Source organism: Danio rerio, chromosome 1, assembly GCF_052040795.2.
Source record: "Danio rerio strain M-AB ecotype USA chromosome 1, GRCz13ab, whole genome shotgun sequence".
NCBI classification, from domain to species: domain Eukaryota; kingdom Metazoa; phylum Chordata; class Actinopteri; order Cypriniformes; family Danionidae; genus Danio; species Danio rerio.
Window position 1 is genome coordinate 13,822,586 of NC_141021.1, and position 17,578 is coordinate 13,840,163.

The 17,578-nt window shown below is 37.5% G+C and overlaps 1 long non-coding RNA gene across 1 annotated transcript; it reads left to right on the forward strand.

Moving 5' to 3' along the window:
* The first annotated feature begins 14,414 nt into the window (after nucleotides 1-14,414).
* LOC147846701 (uncharacterized) lies at nucleotides 14,415-16,589 on the forward strand. The gene is made up of 2 exons (XR_015476386.1): nucleotides 14,415-15,030; nucleotides 15,490-16,589. It is a non-coding gene; the product is annotated as an uncharacterized LOC147846701 (long non-coding RNA).
* The last annotated feature ends 989 nt before the right edge of the window (nucleotides 16,590-17,578 follow it).

Below are 17,578 nucleotides of genomic sequence, written 5' to 3' on the forward strand. Positions count from 1 at the left end.
CCGCATTGTATTTCACAAAATTACCAAGATTCTGTATTAACACAGACTTTGTACCCTTGTAATACACAGACAGAAACAGCACCTAAGGCAGGTGGTGATGAGAAAGTAATGAGATGAACCAAAGCTCATTACTAATAACATTCCAGAAGCAGAGAAGCATATTAATAATGTGTAGGAATATGTTGCTACAAACACCATCATGACAACACGCATTACACTAATATTGCAAGTAATGTAATCAACATTATTTGACCAACATCAAATAAAACTCATCAGTGCTTCAGTGTCAACGAAAACCATAGAAAATGCTGTGAATCTATGGCCATTCATAATAAATACTAAGGATACTACTGTTAACCTGCTAACAGATTTTTACTATAGCATTTTGTTATTACTTTTCTTACAAACAACAATCACTTTTTATAGCTTGTTGCATTGTTAAACAGTAAAACAATTGTATTTGCAAAACAAATTAACAACTTAATTACATCTGATATGTACTTGTTAAAGTATACAACATAGTCTGTGATATTTCTGTTTTGAAAATCGTAATGATTTACAAAGACGACGATGATGATGTTGTTGTGGATGATGATGATTATTAAAGCATTGTTTTACAAAAGTCACAGACAAATTCTAAGTAGTGATGGATAAAGATGCTAAATTAACCTTATTTTATTTTTCTTGACTCCAGTGAGCTACTAACAAAACTTAGGTATCATTGAAAAGACGAAACTTTGAGTTCAATATTTGTTTTTCCGTATACAAACACATGAAATAAGTCATGTGATAACCTGGAAAAAATATACCTTAAAGGCCAAGTGTCTCGAGTTTATATCAAATTGATGAAGATACCATGCAAAATGAGATTTCTGCAAAATATTTTTCGAATTATGAATTAGTATGTTAAAGTATTTGTAAATTAGCATTTAAATGAATCTTGTTCTATTTTCAACTGATGAATTAAATTAATTGAATTAAACTTAAATGGAGTGAACTTGCATTCTGGGATGAGAATCAGCTCCTCCTAGACTGAAGCCATAGTGCTCCACTGGAAAAAGATGGGTTGCCATCTCCAGGTTGGATAAAAGTCTTTACCCCAGGTGGAGTAGTTAGAGAATCTTGGAGTTTAGTTTACGAGTGAGGGAAGGATGGAACGTGATGCTGCACACAAGCAACCCACAGGGGCAAAGCAACAAGCAACCGTTAATTTTAGTGAAATTTATTTCTAAACTAATTTCGAGAGGATCACGTGCTTATGATTGCTTGCAGCCGGCCCTGCATTATCCAATTTATGATTGACCAATCAGATGGTTCCTAAGCCACTATAAATACCCTATGTTCCATATAACAGACATCTTCATTTTGAAAAATCCTCCCTTCTACCCCTACTCCTCCTCTTTTCCTAGATGGGTGACATGGTGGCCCAGTGGTTAGCAAACGTCCCTTGTTCTAGTCCAGGGGTGCCCAAACTCGGTCCTAGAGGGCCGGTGTCCTGCAAAGCTTAGTTCCAACCCCAATTAGACACACCTGAACCAGCTAATCAAGCTCTTTCTAGGTATACTGGACTTTCAGGCAGGTGTGTTGAAGGACGTTGGAGCTGAACTATGCAGGACACCGGCCCTCCAGGACCGAATTTGGATACCCCTGTGCAAGTCCTTTCCAAGCCAGCCGACGTTTCTCTGCGGAGATTACACATTCTCCCCGTGCTCACGTGGGTTTCCCGCGGTTTCCTCTCACCATCCAAAAATAGTCATCTTATATTAAATCAGCACCATAGACATGCACCTAGTAAGTAGTTATCTCCTAAGAGCAACCACTATCTGTTCATTAGCTACTATAGCAGGGTGTTCTCGAGATTTACCTGAGCTCAAACGACTGTTGCCAACCAGGTGGGCGTGTCGAGCAATGCAACAAAGTTGAGAATCTTTCAACTTTATGGAACTGAAGAGTGACTTTAATGAGAGACAGCTAATAGAAGCACCAGTAGAGATCACGTGATCCTCTCTCAGCTCACTCAGAGGTTGGTAGTATTCTCCGAGCTGTAGACCTACACAGACCTTCGTTTGCAGCAGATCGCCACCCAGAGCGACAGGCAGCAACAAAGTCACTGCTAGTGTGAATGAGGTATGAGATTGACAGGCAGATTGGTGCAGTGGCAGCAGTGATGGAATCGCTGTACTGGAATGTTGTGGTAAAGAAGAAGCTAAGCCGAAAGGCAAAGCTCTCGATTTATCAGTCAATCTACATTCTTACTCTCACCTATGGTCATGAGCTTTGGGTGTTGACTAAAAAACAAGATCCCAGATTTAAACGGCTGAAATGAAGATCCTTTGCAGGATGCACTCTTTTAGATAGGGTGAGGAGATCTGTCACCTAGGAGGATCTCAGAGTGGAGCTGCTGCACCTCCACATCAGAAGAAGCCAGCTGAGGTGGCTCAGGCATGTGTTTCGGATGACTCCTGGATGCCTAGGGAGGTGTTCCAAGCATGTGCCACAGAGAGGAGACCTCAGGGAAGACTCAATATATGCTGATGGGACTATGTCTTTCGGCTGGCCAAGGAATGCCTCAGATTCTCTCCTGAGACTGCTGCCCCTGCAACCCGGCCCCAGATAGGCAGAAGAAAATTAATGAATGAACGGAATAAACTTTTCTGAATGAAAAGGAATTAACTGGAATGAATGAATCAACTAATCAATCAATTAAATTAAAAAAGCTAAATAAAATGAGACTTTTTGTGATTTTTGTGAGTGAGTTACTGAAGCATTCAACATCTAAACACTGATTTTCCTGAACATTTTGTTCGCAAAAGGCACTTTCAAGTGACAACAATCATGTCCATCATAATGAACCAAACAAAAGTCCTCAAAGCTGACGACTTAAAAGGGCCCTTCAGAATGAATGTTTTCAAAAGGTACAACTGATGGACACTTTATGCTTCCAAAATTCTTTGCACATGATAAATCCATGATGCAGAAGTGCATTCCAAGGAACCATTTTATGCCTGTCAAGGTCTCATTCCGCAGGAACCTGTTTTCATCAGTGAAAAAAAATAAAAAAATATAATAATAATAATAATAATAATGATGAAATAAAAATCTAAGTACTGTTACAAGAGGAAACAAACAAAAGTTCTCTTTTTTAATTATTTAAAAAACGTTCATGTAAAGACGACATTGTGAAAATAAGAACTTTGTTTACAATATAATAACAATTACTTCTTTACTACTTAAGTAACATGCTCAATATGAGTGTTAAAAGTCAAGTGTGCATGAACCAACAGAACTGCCAACCAACAGAACTTCAGTTTTAGAACCGTTTAACTGCTGGAAGTTCTGTTTCATCCAGGTCTGAATCCCGAGTAAACAAGAAGATAAGGTTAAGAGAGCTGATGCAACATTGAAGTTCAGTTCTAATGTAAATCTGGGTATCACCTGTCTAACAGTAATAACCTAGACCCTAATTGTGAATGATCTGCCCAAGAGACAACATATAAATATTTAATACTAATGCACAGCAGTGGTAATTCATTTGATATATTTTCAGTTAGCTTATTATTTTTACTGTTTTGTACATACGTATATTAAAATTATAATTTATTCATTAATTGTCCATCAGTTTAGTCCCTTATTTGTCACAGAATGCCACAGAGGAATGAACCACTAACTATACCGGCATTCGTTTTTTCGCAGCGGAAGCCCTTCCAGCGGCAAACCAGTACTGGAAAACATCCATACACTCTCACATTCACACACACACACATATCACATGTCTTTGGACTGTGCCGGAGCACCTGGAGGAAACCCATGCAAACATTGGGAGAACATGCAAACTCCACACAGAAATGCCAACTGACCCAGCCAAGACTCGAACCAGCAACCTTCTTGCTGTGCCAACCACTGAGTCAAAGTGCCACCCAATATTAATTAGAATTTCATGCAAATTTAAGAACTTTACAGATATAAAATAAAGTGCAGCTCCCATGTGCAGCTCTCACATAGTAATTCAGATAAAAACAATAATAATCTTAATATTAATAATATTCGAATATTTTAAAAAATGATAAAAATATAAATAAAATATCGTTTACACAATTGTTGATTGTTTTGATTGATTTTTACACCCGCTTTGAATGTGATTCCTCGATTGAATAGGCATTACCAGCGGCTATCGGCTAATAGATAGGGGCCAGTAGGGGGCTTCTGCGCCTACTGGTAGACTCAGAAGGCTGTTACCATCCATCCACATGGGTAATCAGCCATACTAATAGAGAAGACTCCAGATTCAGATCTGTTTTTACATTACATTTACACGGTTGGGTTTGGGGTAGACGTTAATAAAATATAATTAATGGGAAACTTAATAAATAAAATAAATAACAACTTCCATCTGCAGCCATATGTGATCTACAGTATAGCTGATTAAAAATGTGAATGGATGATAACAGCCCTCTGAGCCAACCAGTGGGCGCAGAAGACCCCTACTGGCCCATATCTATTAGCAGATAATGCCCATTCAATCGAGTGATAGCATTCAAATCAGCAGAGTTTTAGGAGCTAAACACTTAATACAGACACAGATTTTTAGATTACAGAGATCAACAACTTTATCAATTTCCAAAAATTCAATTGTCAACCCAAAAATGTTTTCAAATATCAACATTTTAAAGCCCTCTCCAACAAACAAAATTTACAAACACACATAGCTGTTTTCCTCATTTTAATTGCAGAAGTGTGTTGTGTGCATGCGTTCAACTCAATAGTCAGTATGCCGCTTAAAATACCAGCTTCTCGATTACAGAACTTTTGCACAAAGCCACGTCATGATATCAGAAGTATTGCTCCTGTGCGATCACATTTGGAAGAACGAACAAAACGCTGAGTCTGATCCCCCAAATTAAGTACAAATTACAATTTGCTATTCAAAGGAGCAGATGTGCTCCCTCGCTTGATTTTCAAACATATCAAATCATGTCAAACGCTGAGGCTCTAATTACTTCCAACAACCTACAGAGCCCTCCCTCTGCAAAAAAATGTAAAGTCCAAAATCACAGGGCAGAACATTCCAACCCTGGGCTTAAACACATCAAATTAACTATTCAGCAGAGACAATAACTGCCAGAATAACAGAGAAATTTTTATTCTGGGCAACCGGTAATTTCATCACCCTCGCGATTAGTCCGAGGTCACGGTGTGTCTCAGAACTTCACAAAAGTACGTCAGGACTGTTTCTGTCGGCTCGTGTTCCTCCTGCGAGACATGAAAAGCAGAGCTCTTGACTGCTTAACTCGGTGAAAAAGGGAAATGTGCTCCGGTGAGAGGTCTTAGCAGTGATTTGAATGTCTACTCCTTTCAGAAGCGCCCTCTCTTGTATTAGTCAGAAGGCAAAGAAAGCATGACTCTTTTTAAAGCGACTTTCATCATACCAGGACTCTCCCTGAGGACTGAAGCTGTTTCATATGGAGCTTGAGTTGAGAATATGCGTGTGTGGCTTTGGGTTAAATGGCTCTGTGCAATTTTAATCAAGGGTAATAACGCACGAGCATCGAAAGCGAGCGCTCCCCTGGCATTGAAGCTCTATGGTAATCATACAACAAAAAAAAGGACTTATATATGTGTCAGTGTGGTCTGGGCTTGTGCTGCAAGTATCAAGGCTCTTTGATGAGGGGCCACTGTTCAGTTCTGCCGTCATAGTGTTTGAGTGTAATGTGAAATATTAAGCATCGACAGTTCAATGGTACTAAGATGTGTAGGTGAGAATGGAAGCTCTCTGAAGTAGCGGGGAAAAATCTGATGACTAAGATATTGGTAAATGCTGTTTGAGTGGGTCAGAACTTCAGTTATTTTATATGTTTGAATGTCTATAAAAGAGTGCTTTATCTAGAAAGTGTATTTCAAGTATAATTGGCGCTGAAAAGAGTAGCATAAACTTCAAGTCTTCAAGTCTCTCACAGACATTTCTCAAGTCTCCAGTGCTATTGATCAGCTCCGGTCTTTCCCACAGTTTAATGACTGTGTCTGCAAGGCATAACATCACCATGTTTTGTTTCCAAAGAGTTTCAATCAAGTTCAGATCAGGACTCTGGGCAGGTCATTTAATTATTTCAATGCTTTCAGCTTAAAGAAACCACAGTTGAAGTCATAATTATAATAAAATATTCCAAATATTAAAATGCATCTGTTTTCTTTGCATTTTTCATTACCATAATAGTAATGTATTCGTGCCTGGGGCACATTAAGACCCATTATACTATTTAATTTGTGTTTTTTAGATGAATACAAAAGCATTTCTTATTTGTAATGTAATTATCAAACATAATTATATGTAAAAAATCAACAACCCTAAACCCCAGCTGCCTACACAGTGAAAGCACAGTCACAAATTCATTGGCAGTATATTATTTGGCGGTTGCAGGAATCTTATACAGTAGCCATTTAAGATTTTGTTAGCTGATCTTGTATACAAACAGGACTTTGTCCTTCACTAATGCATGTGCTGCAAAGGCAGGAAATCTCTCTTTCACACACACACATATTCCATTAATATTCAGCCTTGTCTCCCACAGAGCATCCAAACAAATGTTTGTGTCACACACACAGAGCAGAAGAAATATGAAATATTAAATATGTACTTATAAACAGTGTGACTCAGAAAGCTTTTTTCACTGACTATCCATCATAAGCACTATTTGACAGCCCGATCTCTTTTCTCTGCAGTTATGGACGAAAGTTTGTAAAGCTTATAATTTTGACCTTGCTCTTCTGAATCTGTACTGTAGTCATTTAAGGGCCACCAAGAACAGCATGTTTGCTATTTTAGGCACAGATTGATGTGCACCACTCAAAACATTAGCTGCTTTATATCCAGGAAACATGGAAATATGACAGTAGCTATGTTTCCATCCACCTATTTTTATGTACATTTTGGGTATGCGCATAAAAAAAAAATCACATTCCATACCGTACTGTACCAGTGAGTAGAAACAGGTCATAAATAACTCTGTAACAATGAATAGCATAATAATATAATGACTTAATAAAAACCTGCATATAATGCTTAGTTTGTTTATAAAATCACATATGCATGTAATATATATTTATATTCTACTATTCTGCAACTAAATACTGCTTATAATAAGGAAAAATAAATAAGACATAAAAAAAGCATACACTTTTCCAGCCTTATCACCCTGCAACCCAAAACCGGTTGCTCACTGAAGCTAAGCAGGGCTGAGCCTGGTCAGTACCTGGATGGGAGACCATATGGGAAAACTAGGTTGTTGTTGAAAGTGGTGTTAGTGCTCACCCTGTGGTCTGTTGGAGTCCTAATGCCCCAGTATAGTGAAAGGGACACTATACTGTCAGTGAGCGCCCTTTTGAATGAGATGCTAAACCGAGGTCCTGACTCTCTGTGGTCACTAAAAATTCCATGGCACTTTTCGTAAGGGTGTAGCCCCAGTGTCCTGGCCAAATTCCCTCCATCATCCCTTACCCATCATGGCTTCCCAATCATCCACATCCCCCAAATCTATCACTGACTCTCCACTCCCCCTATTTCTGGTGCATGGTAAGCGCACTGGTGCTGTTGTTCTGTGGCTGCCGTCGCGTCAGCCAAGAGGATGTTGCACACTGGTGGTGGTGTGGAGAGACCCCCCCCCCTGACTGTAAAGCGTATTGGGTGTATGACCATACACGTTAAATTTGCTATGTAAATACACATTACATTAGTTAGAATCTGTAGTACAGTATGTGTATAGGTACAGTATAAAAACAACTACAGAATAGTCCCAGTGCAGTTTTAGAGAGATAACTTTATTCTCAGGGAATGTATGAGCGTGTACTGTACAGTATGTGTGTGCTGAGTTTGATTGAGTACTCCTCATGCCTCTTAGACTGGTATAAATGTGTCTCAGCAGCCACACAGATGTTTTTCAACCTGCGTCTGTGAAGTTTGAGTGTTCTGATGGTCTTCCATTTGCAATGTTTCCACTGAGTGATAACACAGTGACTTTAAGCACTTCAGCCTGTAATTCTGCTCTGAGTATGACAGATTATTTTATCTATATTTTTAATTTTTTATTTATTTTTGATGAAATGTGGAACCAAAGTGATAAAAGCTCTTCCCAGTCCCTCCAGGAAATTCCTGAACATTTTTTTCAGATTTTTGTGGTAGATTTTTGCTAAATCTGCAGCAATGTTTGCATCATTTATTGTGTTGAATTGCAGTGAAAATAAACACAACAATCTTGTAAAATGTGTATTTCTCTTAAATAACCATTATAGGCTCTGTAATTTATACTTACTGTAGGATAACAGGAGAAAATAAAGACAGTCTTTTAGAGTATTTAATGGCAATAAGCCTTCAATATTTGATATTCTAATGATGTTAATAAAACACAAACAAAATATTGCAACTCATAGTATCTTCTACATTAGCAAAATAATAAGGATTGATAAAATTAGGCTAAACTATGTTTATCAAAGATGACATGTTTGTTTCGTTAGAAAGTCAAGCATTTCAGGGAGGTTATTGAAAAATTTAGAGCAACAAATCACATTATTATTGTGAAAATACCATTGTCTTTACATTTGTGGCCATGTAAATAACAAATACCCAAAATGCTTTTTGAGCTAAGTAAAACTGAGCCTTTTCATTCATTCATTTTCTTGTCGGCTTTTTCCCTTTATTAATCCGAGGTCGCCAAAGCGGAACGAACTGCCAACTTATGCAGCAATTTTTTATGCAGCGGATGCTCTTCCAGCTGCAACCCATCTCTGGGAAACATCCACACACACATTTACACACACACTCATACACTACGGACAATTTAGCCTACCCAATTTACCTGTACCACATGTCTTTGGATTGTGGGGGAAACCGGAGCACCCGGAGGAAACCCACGCGAAGGCAGGGAGAACATGCAAACTCCAAACAGAAATGCCAACTGAGCCAAGGTTCGAACCAGCAACCCAGCGACCTTCTTGCTGTGAGGCGACAGCACTACCTACTGCGCCACTGCCTCGCCCTTTATTCTCACAATACAGTACATATAACTTTAATAATAAATCATCAGAAAACAATCTTTTTGGATGTTTCAGGTCAGATTTAGATGTTGATGTCACCTGCTGGTGGAAAGGAGAGAGATATGTGTAAATCTTATAGCTAAGTCTGTTTATACAGGTTTGCCTGTTTTTTTCCTCAAGTTTTCTTTTCCTTTATTTTTGTCAATTGTAGAAATTTGTTAATCAGAACTTCCATGAAGTTGCTTTGTCACAATCTACATTGTAAAAGCGATTTGAAAATAAAAAAGAATTTAAATTAATTTTACACTCACTGGCCACTTTTTTAGGTACACCTGTCCAACTGCTCGTTAACGCAAATTTCTAATCACCCAATAACTTGGCAGCAAATCAATGCATTAAGGCATGTAGACATGGTCAGGAAGATCTGCTGCAGTTCAAACCGAGCATCAGAATGGGGAAGAAAGAGGATTTAAGTGACTTTGAACATGGCATGGTTGTTGGTGCTAGACGAGTATTCTGAGTATTCAGGTCTGAGTATTTCAGAAACTGTTGATCTACTGGGATTTTCACACACAATCATCTCTAGGGTTTATAGAGAATGTTCTGAAAAAGAGAAATTATCCAGTGAGCGGCAGTTCTGTGGGCACAAATGCCTTGTTGATGCCAGGGGAGAATGGCCAGACTGGTTCGAGTTGATAAAAGTGAATGGGTTACAGCAGCAGAAGACCAAACCTGTCAGCTAAGAACAGAAAATAGAAGATTAAACAATAGAAGATTGGAAAAACGTTTCCTGGTCTGTTGAGTCTCGATTTCTGCTGCGAAGAATTTACAGAATTAAATCCAATAGAGCACCTTTGAGATGTGGTGGAACTGGAGATTCACATCATGGATGTGCAGCCGACAAGCTGCAGCAACAGCGTGATGCTATCATGTCAATATGGACCGTAATCTCTAAGGAATATTTTCAGTACCTTGTTGAATCTATGCCATGAAGGATTAAGACAGTTCTGAAAGCAAAAGGGGTCCAACAGGGTCCTAGTAAGGTGTACCTAATAAAGTGGCCGGTATGTGTATTACATCCTTGAGTCAAATTCAGTTCCTAAAGGGCCACAGCTCTGCACAGTTTAGTTCCAACCCTGCTTCAACACACTAACCGGTAGGTTTCAAACAAGAAAGACTCAATTAGTCTAATCACGTGTGTTTAATTAGGTTTAAAGCAAAACTGTGTAGAGCAGCGGACCTCCAGGAACTGGCTTTGATATCTGTGCTCTAAGATAAGACAGCACAGACGCACCTCTTTTTTTTAGCAAATCGTGTTGTTGAAGAAACACTTGAAACACAATGTTTGCACTCCAGCAGAAGACATAAATTTATCATTTCCAGTATTTGATGTGCCTAGTCTGGCCTTGTAATGCCAAACAATTTTAGAAAGAAAGACATACTTTGGAAACTTCCAACAATTGATTTTCTACAAAAGTTTGTTCCTCAAATGTCTTTTTTGTTTTTACTGTAGATGCAGTGCATGACAAAATTAGCTCTAGCATTAAAGACTAAATCACACTCCCAACTCTAAAGGACTTTAGGAGTAAGTTTCTCTTCTTTCAATAGTTAACCTCTTCCCCAAGCTTCTCTCTCTCTCTCTCCATCGGATCTCTAGGAGCTTTTTTGAGAACCTTTTAATAAATCAGAAACCTACTTTACACTTTTCAATTTCTAAATGCATCCCCAACCCTCACCTCTCACCGCCCCACAATAATTATTCCCATAAGAGAGCAGAGACTGGGGCACAGTGACGGTAAAGGGCCATAACTCGAAGGCCGTGCATTAAAATTGTCAGTTAGCAAATGAATACTCATTATATTCTGCATAAAAGCATCACGTCCATTTGTCATATTTCTTAAAGAGGCTTTCCTTAGTTCATAATACAGCTCCAATTTGCATAAAACTGGAAAAAGTGTACACTCGAAAAACACATCTTTAATTTTAATAACAAAAACTGTAAAAATAAATAAAATAATTTCATTAGAAAACTTTAGATCATCTAAAAGTGTACAGTAAAAATATACTGTTTACTTTTACTTTTAGGTGACCAGTTGTGCAAAACAAATGTGCTAGATATTGTGTCCAAAATGCAATGTGGCTGTCATAACCTTCCAACTACTGTGTGATGAACGAAGCATAATACTATTAGCATGTTTAATCTCATCTTGACACATTCCTGATCTGTCTGCCAAGAGTTTTTGTAGAAAATTGGATTAAAAAAAGCTAAACAATCTTATAGCATGTGATAACTAGACACCAGAGACTGCATGTTTTATTCAGTATATGAAGTTAGATGTGAAGCTTTATATAGAGTCTTACCGTTTTAAACATTTATGGACACAAAATGTGGGTTGTTTCAAACACCATTGTTAAATCTAGAAGGCAATTTACAATAGGGCAATATACTAAACATTATGCACCAAGGCAAGTACTACACTATATTTTATAATAAATACAGCCTGTCTATGCAATGTTACTTGAGAAATTTCTAGTTTGTACTGGAAAGTATTAATTAGATTTTTTTTGCAGCAGGCTAATACAAGACTCCGGTCGCTGATTGTATATAAACACTAGTTAAAACTGAGATAATACATAGTCAGAGAAAAACAGTATTATCAATTTTTTTTTGCAAAGAGAAAAAGCCATGCAAGTCAGCTTCACTACTTCTCTGTAATTGATGACTGGCTCTAGATGCTGCAGGGTAAGCAGGTGAAAAGTACAACAAGAAATGTTAAAGTGGTGCCTTGACCCGGAAGAGAATAAAGTTTAGGGGGTGAGTGTAACAGAGACTAGTAAGAGTTAAGCCTAATATTCTGCTGTCTTTAAAGTCCTTATTAGCTTCCCCACCTTATAGGCTGAAAAGAGTGTTTTGTATCCCACTAAAACAGAGCAAGTAAAAACATAAGTGTTACATTGGTGCCGTGACCTGGAAGAGGGTGGGGTTTAGTGGGTGAGTGTAATGGAGTCCAGTAAGCCAAGAAAGAAAATCTGCTGTCTTTAACATCCTTTTTAGCTTGCACACCTGCTTTTAGGCTAAAAAGAGTGTTTTGAGTCCCACTAAAAACAAAGCAAATAAAAACATAAGTGTTACATTAGTTCCTTGACCCAGAAAAGTGTAGGGTTTAGGGGCTGAGTGTAATGGAGTTCAGTAATAGCTGATACAGAGAATGTGCTGTCTTAACATCCTTTTTATCTTGCCCACCTTTCAGGCTGAAAAGAGTGTTTCAAATCCCACTAAAAACATAAGAGTTACATTGGTGCCATGAGTGTAACGAAGCTCAGAAAGAGCTGTAAAAGAGAATCTGTTGTCTCTAACATCCCCTTTAACTTGCCCACCTTTTAGGTTGAAAAGAGTGTTTTAATCCCACTAAAAAAGGGAAAGTAAAAACATAAGTGTTACATTGGTCCCGTGACCCAGAAGAGTGTAGGTTTTAGGGGTGAATGTAATGGAGTCCAGTAAAAGTTGTGCAGGACAACCAATGATCTTCAATGCTCAATTTTTTTTGCTGAAAGCTGTGTTTTAAATCTCATTAGGAACAGGGCACGTAGAAACAGAAGGGTTGGTGCCGTGACCCGGAAATGATTGATGGGGATGAGAGTAGGGGATGAGTGTAAAGGAAGCTAGCTACGGTCGTCAACATTCGAAGTGAATCAAAAATGTTTTTCACATTTGTCCTTAGATTATGGGTGTTGTTCAATAGTTTTAGAACAACTTTGATGAAAGGTGATGATCGACTTCACATGTTGACTACTGTAGTTAGAATTATGTGACAAAAACATATCTCCCCTGGATTTAAGAGATGCACTGGTTGCAGTCTTTAGCGTCTATGTTAACATACTGGCCTCTCAATGTTTGAAACAGCACTTTAACAGCTTAGATCAAAGCAAGTAGAACCAGAGGGGTTGACAATGGTGCCATGACCCAAAATAGGAGTGAGGTATAGGAGGGTGAATGTAAAGGAGCCCAGCTAGTAAAGGCTGTAGAAGTAAACTCCACTCCCCTGATGTCAAGAGGTGCACTACAAGCTGCCATATTTTTAACATCCTTGTTAGCTTGCCCACCTATCATGCCGTCTCAAATCCCACTAGGAGACAGGCAAGCAGAACCACGGGGGTTACACTGCTGCTGTGACCTGGATGGGAGTGAAGTTTAGGGAGATGTGTAACATAGGCCAGCTAACAAGGCCTGTGTGAAAACTTCACTCCCCTGGCTTCATAAGGTCCACTGAAGACTGTGGTCTTTAGAATCCTTATTAGTGCACCCATCTCTAATGTTGGAAATGCTTCTATGAATCACACTTTCTGATAAGTAAGTAGAAGCAAAGGAGTTACAATGGTGCAGTGGCATTGACATCATTAGGGGTTTCTCCAGAATTTTCTCATTTTTACACATGATTAAATTAATGAAGTTCTTTGCATGAAACCAAATAAATACCAAAGGTCACACTTCATTTTGATGGTCCATTTGTTGAATTTAGGTAACAATGCATCTACATGACAACTATTGCTCATTAGTAGACTGTTAGGTTGGGGTTAGGGTTATTGTAAGTTGACATGTACTTTAACAAAGTTTCTTATATACCATTTTGAAGGATGTAAACAAAAACAATGGTCCCAATGTATTTCCTCTTTTACATTTTTCATTTCTATAGCTTCTGAGAATCCCAAAAGAGACACATATTAAAAAAGTTATGAAAGCTGTTTTAACATTGTTACGACTGAATTGCCTCTTGATACAGTTATGAAATAGTTTAATAACAGGGAGGGAATGTTCATGGGCCAATAACATGACCACATTGAAATGGTCTATTGTCAGTTAAATGTCTGTAGAAGGAACAGTATAAACAGATATCAAGCAGACAGTCTATTAATACTCAAATATACCATAAAATAAATTGTTGCCATACCAAAAATATGGTATTAATCCCTAATGTTAATGTATATGATTTGTATAGTAAATTAATACATTGACGTCACCTGTCTATTTCCATTTGAACAACTCCTCTGGTATGTTCTGTTTGCTTTACTTTGTACCGTGTTGTACTTGTGATAGCAGAATGCTCAGGTTTGATTTCAGTGAAACAAAATTTGACTATAGAATTAAAAGCAATGTAAAAGTAAGGTAAAACTACAGTACATTTTTCTCTTATATGTTTGTTTTTAAACTACAATTGGTTGGGTTTAGGGAAGAGTTTAGATCATTGGTTTGCTGATCTAGGTGATCTGTATGATATTAACCTTGTAATGTAACAAACCCAGGCTCATTCTGATTACAGACTACTATATACTGTACATTTCTACAGAGTGCAAAATACATCCCAGGAGTTTTTTTGTTTTGTTTTTTTTTTTGCAGTTTTTGTTCTTGCGTAAATCCACCAGTGGCCACTGTTGAGTGACTGTCTACTGAAAGACTGGCTGACCGATCAACTAACCCAACCCTTTCCCTTCCCTTAACCCAATCAATAGAGTTTTAAAAAACACAGATTGATCCTACCGGACAACCTGGTAACAGTGGAAAAGCCGTCCATATGGAGGTAAGCAGTCAGCCGATAAGTGAGGGAACGGCATCATACCGCCATGTGGCGTTTATTTAAAGATGAAATCCAGCCATACGTAGCTCTGGCTACATAATTTGGGTTCTCCAGAAACGTATATAGGGCTACATTTTCAGAATGAGATATTGAATGTCACAGATTCTGCCAGCAGTTGATCTGTTTCACATAAAACTGTACATCATTTTAGACCCCCTCACTGGACGTTTTCCTTTACAGTGTTGCAAAACTTTGAAAGTCAATTTGAAAGTATCGCCATAGGCACATTTTCCCAATGAGACTGGGTTACGATTTGAGCACGAAGCAATTTTCTCATTTATTTGCAAGCAAGTCTAAAGATATCAGCCATACTGAAAACTGCAATAATATGAAAATAATGCATATATATCACCACGTTTATGATGTTACTCTAGTGCAGTGGTTCTCAAACTTTTTTCACCAAGTACCACCTCAGAAAAAAATTGTCCCTCCAAGTACCACCATAATGACCAGTATTGAAATACAGTAGCGTAGTAGGCCCAGTAAGGCAGCTACAACTCTGCAGTTTAAAATAGTGACAGATTAACTACTATTATTAAGAATTGTTATTATTATCAGCCACTTTAAACATTATAAATAGTTTGAACATTAACACTGTGCTGTGCTTGTATGTAAAAAAAATAAATAAATAAAAACCTGGAAATGTTGCTAGGACCTTATAAATATAGGCTATATGTCATCATATTCATATATGAACCATTTTTGATCAATTTTGAAATATATGTTGCATGTACATATGACATTGATATTGGATTACCTCTGCGTACCACTAGAAGGAAGCCTGCGTACCACTAGTGGTACACGTACCACAGTTTGAGAACCACTGCTCTAGTGTATCGGTTTTAGTTCTAGAGAAAATTGGCAAAGGATGTAAATGAACTGGGGGAAACAGACATCAATACTGTATGACATATCACTAGAAAATGAGGATTTTGGCCAACGCTGTGATGCTTTGCAGGAATATATGAGTCATTCTTTTTGTGAGCCATCAAGGACCAATGACAACAACACTTTTAGCAATATAGGCTTTTATAGAGATGTTCAAATACCAAGCTAAAAATGTGAGACAGAGAAGGGCAGAGAAGCTTGCTTATTATGTAACTGTTCTAGTTAGATTTTGATCCATAGAAGGATTGTATGACAGAACAAACCCTGGATGACATTGCTTGTCAGGATGCTTTTGGAATTGTGCAACTTTTAGACCCATGTTCTGACTGCTTATCTTTAGCTCCATAGCTTGTAATATGGCCAAATGGCAAGAAAACAATGTGGAATCTACAGCTGATGAAGAAATGGTTTAAGAAATGCTTAAGCTATGTTTACGCTAGTCCAGGAAGATCTGAAAACGCATATTCATTTCTACATTTTATCCATTCACACTTAAGCTGTGTGTTATCCTGCAAATATAGCTTTTTGAAGAATAGCAATTGCTGAAATTTATGAGGAGAAAACATGAGGTCAATTGCATTTTATACCCTAAACCAGGGGTGCCCAAACTTTTCTTATGAAAGGCCAAAAAACAGGCTTGATTAAGGGCTGTGAACTGAAGTTAAACATACACTTTATCACATTAAATTTGCTCATCTGTTTGCTTATTATTTAAGAATAACTAGAAAAGTTGCTTTAAAACATATTAAATGATGATGCAGTATAATGTTTAACATTTTATAATGAACGTATTATAGTAATAACATAAACAATACCATTTACAGTATAACACAATGGAGCTTAATGCTGAATACACTTTCCGAGCTGCACCTTCCTTTGCTTTGATTTGCTTGCTGATGTCTTGTGCATTGTCTTCTATCTGTCTAGTGACAGTATTTCATTTTAAAAGTCTGAATTATTTACAACATTTTAATGAAACATTTAATTTTAGTGGTCTTTTTTGTAGCTCCTCAATAAAACAAAAACAAAAAACAAAAAAATAAATACATTAAATTCAAAATGACAAACTCTGTTAAAGGCATTTGCCCAAACCAACCAATCATTCTCCCTGTCTTTAAAGATGGGATGGCGGACCAAAACAAAGGTTACCATGGACCAACTTTGGCCCGCAGGCCCTTCTTTTGGGCATCTTTGCCCTAAATGGAATGAAAACTGATTGTGACCTGAACTAGAGCATGTTGACTCTTTTGTGTGTTGGAAAATCTTTTAAACGTTTAGGTAAGTGATACTGTAGTTTATTATACTGTACACACGAGTAGTAAAATCATTTAAACTTTTTCTGACGGACCTAGTTTTCAATGTAAAACCTTAAAAAACCCTTACTAAATCAGTAGATGTGTTTATATTTCGCTCATGAATTAAGCAATGTAGCAAATACTTAAGTGTTAAGTATAAAAATCGTCTTGCTTCTTTTGAACTCTATATAATTCTCATGCTAGAAAACATAAACATTAGTTCTTACAAAAACTTGTGGAGTCCATGAAGTGTGATTGCAGTTGTCTCTAAAGCAACAGGGGCATGTGAACACTAAATGTGAGGTTGAATTTGCAAGCTTTTGTGTACACAGAAACATTCATTGTACAAATATACATTTTTAATAGTTTAGCATTGTTTAAAGCACTGGAACTGTGTGGTTGGCATGATAAGCGTAGTTATATAAAGAAGAAAAATGCAATCGTAATGATGGAATCACACACGCACACACACACGCACGCACGCACACACACACACACACACACAATGTGAAATCAGAATTATTAACCCCCCTGAAATATTAGCTCCCATGTTTTCTGTTTAACGGTGAGATTTTTTTCAGCACACATCTAAATATAATTTAAAAATATAGCTTAAAGGGGCTAATAATTTTGATATTAAAGTGGTTTTTAAAAAAAAATTAAAACTGCTTTTATTCTAGCCGAAATAAAACAAATAAGACTTTCTCTAGAAGAAAAAAATATTAACAGACATACTGT